The sequence below is a fragment of the Balearica regulorum genome, chromosome 2, assembly GCF_011004875.1.
Source record: "Balearica regulorum gibbericeps isolate bBalReg1 chromosome 2, bBalReg1.pri, whole genome shotgun sequence".
Taxonomy (NCBI): domain Eukaryota; kingdom Metazoa; phylum Chordata; class Aves; order Gruiformes; family Gruidae; genus Balearica; species Balearica regulorum.
This window is the reverse complement of record NC_046185.1, coordinates 154,045,485-154,049,699: the sequence shown is the minus strand read 5'-3', so window position 1 is coordinate 154,049,699 and position 4,215 is coordinate 154,045,485. Positions and strand designations below refer to the sequence as shown.

At 37.1% G+C, this 4,215-nt stretch overlaps 1 non-coding gene across 1 annotated transcript; it reads right to left on the bottom strand.

The window, feature by feature from the left end:
* Positions 1-2,990: 2,990 nt before the first annotated feature.
* Positions 2,991-3,061, bottom strand: TRNAG-CCC (transfer RNA glycine (anticodon CCC)). Its single transcript has one exon. It is a non-coding gene; the product is annotated as a tRNA-Gly (tRNA).
* Positions 3,062-4,215: the final 1,154 nt, after the last annotated feature.

Sequence of the window (4,215 nt, the reverse complement as noted above, 5' to 3'; positions counted from 1 at the left end):
TCTACTACTTCATTCTGTGACAAGTTAGAACAAAAAGAAAGGCTGAACAATTTTGTTTTGTAGGGACATTCAAAATGTTATGACTTGTCTTTGTGAATACCTTGTCCAAATACAACTTGGGCTAAAAATTTAACAAATAACTACCCTGGTCAGCTTCACAGAAAATGGTATCTGCAGAATTTTTATTTTTTACTGGATTAGGGCTACAATGCAACATACATTTTCAGAAAAAGCACCAGGATGTGTCCTACCAGCAACTCCCAAGAAACATCAAGTTTCATAGAACAAAAATAAATTAAAAAAAATTGCTGCTTAATATAGATTGATGAAGCTGATTTTGTTGCTGTACCTTACAAATCAACACTGTCACATTTGTCCAGATGTTAATAAGTTCCATTTCCACAGAACTTATTCTCTAAGTGGCTCAGGCACGTACAGAATGTGCCAATTGCCCAAGGAGAAAATAAAGAGAAAATATTTCATTTTCATATACTAACATTTGCTACTATGAACTGTAATGGACTCTACTGCAGTAAGCAATACAAAACTCAGATACTCACAGCTTATGGAGATAACTTTTATTTCAGTAGCATGAAATCCATTAATATCAAAACCCAAATACAGAGACAGATACAATCTCATTCTGAGTTCAGGTTCTCTGATTAGCGAGAACCACAACATCAGGAGGCTACAGCACCACTGAACCACACTAAACACCAGCCACTGCTTAATCGGTAAAGTTAAACCCAAGACATCTCTCTCTTCCTTCCTATCTATAAATATCTCTTTATTCTAAGGTACTTCCCACAAAAGTATCAATAATAAGTGTCTGTCTTTAAAAAATTTCCAACTAAATACTATTATATCAAAAATTGATTTTAAGCTGACTTACTCCTTTTCAAAAAATATTTAATTTCTGCAATATATTTTCACCTTTTCTTAAAAATTTGAAGGCATAAAAATACTGCATTTTTGGCTGGGAAAATAATTTTTGAGCAGAAGAAATAGATTTAATGTATGTCTGTTTGGAAATTTCAGAATGTTTCAGAATCCTCTTATGCTGCTTCATGGGGGTTTTTTTCCAAAATGTTTTCTATAAGCTGATCTCTCCTCCTGTCACTCAAAGAGGTGAGGTAAATATTGATCAGGCACAACAGGAGAAATATCGTTCTCCTATTGGAAACTTTGAGTTTTGCTGAAAAGATTTCAATATTCATTTAATACTGGGCAGGAAGCTGACCTTTTCCCTCCTCTCAGGTTGGGGAAAGCCATCCTCATGGAGAGTAAACCACCCAGACACTTTCAGTCATCTCTGAAAATCACATGGGAGCAACTTCCCCAGCATGCATGCTCCCAAATGACCAGATGAAGGGGAAGGACAATCAGCCCTGGGAACAAAGTGGATTCCCATACCCGTTGGGATTTTGTAACAATGTTTTTCATAGTTATTCCTTTATTTCTGGTTCACTGCAGTAGCTTCCACTGTCACTCAAGCTCCTATGACTTCAGGAGAAACTTTTATGAGTAACCTTTTTTTCAACAGGAGGTATTTGGAGATTGATTATAAGTAAGAAGGAATGGAGCGGGCAAAAGAAAGAAAGGCTGGATCGAATGAGGATAAACATAATTTAGCAAGGATTACCTTAGGTTGCACCATTATTAGCATTTTATAAATACTTACACAGATAAGTTTCAGATAGATTCAGGATGAAACAGTATCACTAATTATTTTAAGCTGCCTTATAAAATAATCACTATAGAGTCTGGCTCTACTATGTGTCTCTGGGAGTTTTCTGGTGAAGATGTGAAACACTATCAATACACTGTGGTATGTTTTGAATTGATTTTGCAGTTTTACACAGTGTTATTATGCAAGATTCAAAATAAGTCAGAATCACAATGCCTGTGCAAAACACAAAACTAACTTACATTGAAAAATAAGGTTATATGTATATCTTGAAGAATTTTGAATTAAGTTTATAATAAAGATCAAATTATTAATATTTTTCCCCTTTTTCTTAAGAAAATAAAAAAATTTCCAGTAAATGCAAACAGACATTCTTCTCGTGTTCAGTCTTCAGGCCCCTGAAGCAACAAGCTCTTTCAGTGTGTAATTCAGGAGCTATAAAATGTGGACTACTGACACAGCAGACCACATTGTCTCTTACAGAGCCATTATGGTCTTCCTTGTCGATGAGAGTTTGCTTATTTAAAAAATAATATACTATGCGTGAGGGATATGATCTAGTGGGTGAGCAAAATAAAGGCAGATGGCAATGGATTAACTCTGGCATATCTCATTCCAAGGCAGATTTTACAGTTAGAAAATCATGAACAGCATACACTGACAAGAACTTGTTAAGTTTTATGAAATATAAAATTGCATACATGATATATAATGGATGGGATTGGAAGGTCATATATAGTCATAGAATCATAGGATGGTTTGGGTTGGAAGGGACCTTAGAGATCATCTAGTCCCAACCCCCCTGCCATGGGCAGGGACACCCTCCACTAGACCACGTTGCCCAAAGCCCCATCCAACCTGGCCTTGAACACTTCCAGGGATGGGGCATCCACAACCTCTCTGGGCAACCTGTTCCAGTACCTCACCACCATCACAGTAAAGAATTTCTTCCTTATATCTAATCTAAATCTACTCTCCATCTTAAAGCCATTACCCTTTGTTCTGTCACTACACTCCCTGATAAAGAGTCCTTCCCCATCTTTCCTGTAGGCCCCTTCAGGTACTGGAAGGCTGCAATAAGATATTCCCAGAGCCTTCTTTTCTCCAGGCTGAACAACCCCAACTCTCTCAGCCTGTCCTCATAGGAAAGGTGCTCCAGCCCTGTCTCTCTTGTATTAGGGACCCCAGAGCTGGACGCAGTACTCCAAGAGTAGAGGGGAAAATAAAGGCACTTGAACCCCAGATTATTTGGGGCAGCTCTGCATGATTGGATTATTTAGAAGCAGCTGCAGAGAGTTAGTCCTGCACCAGCCGGGAATCGAACCCGGGTCGCAAGAATGGGAATCTTGCATGATACCACTACACCACTGGTGCACTGGTCACTGCATATCAATTCATATCTATCAACGTCAGTACCGTGCTAATTCATATCAAGAGGACGTCGGGAGCATTACCTAAATATACGATGGACTCATTCAGTATAATCTAGCTTCTATGTAGATATTGTTACTTCGCTTTGAATTTGCCATTATTAGAAGTATATATAATTGAGTGCATAAATAAATCAACATTCCAATTATTCATGAGATTGGCCCTATCTTGTTCGTTGTAATTAAAGTAAGGAGACACTCCCTACTATTCTGGCAAAAAGGAGAGTGATAGTTTTCCTGTAGACTTACAGGTAAGGTATGGCAAGCAGTTCTCTTGTAATGAGAGATCCTAAAGGCATCCAAAATTCAAAGCACTGGAGAAAATTAATGAGAAGGGATACTCCCTTCAGACATTGCAGACAAACAGGTAGTTTATTCTTACAATAAACTAACAACAGTTACAATAAACTATAACAGTTAGTTTATTCTTATTGGTTAGTTTATGCTTACTGATAAATCTCATAGGTATTAGAAGGGAAAGTTAGTCTTAAATAGCACTTAAGGCAATTTCTAATTATATTTTTCTTAAAAGCCAATGACAGATGATCCTGTTCAGAAAACAAAGGCCACTTCAGATATTCTATTGGCTTTTCTCTGATTAATTACACGGGATTTATCAGTACTGTCAGCATGTCCAGGGGAGGACAGAATTTAAGGTAAGCATACTCTTAGATCTGATATTTTGTATCAGCACTCCAAGGTCTAACACGCTATCTAGCCTGTGTATGCTATTAAGATATGAAACCTCATAGAAAGATTTATATCAGTGGCAACGTTATAATTATTCAACATGGATAGGTTTCTGTGGGAGTTAAGTATTTTTCAGTTTAAGAAATAACAGTGAGGAAAGTACCACATGTGGAAATTATTAGAGCGTCCTTGTACCTACACTAAAGTGTTGGTTCTATTTCGACTCAGGGTATGCTTAAAAATAGAAGCTGACTATGCTATGATTAAATACAAAACATGTTGTCAGCATAGGAAAGAAAATCAGCAGTTTTCAAATCCTCGATCTCATTTTACAGGTGCAATACTAGTTTGGTCCACATGGTATTTCCCAAACTTCTTCAACACAAGGGATGAAAACTGTATGAAAAG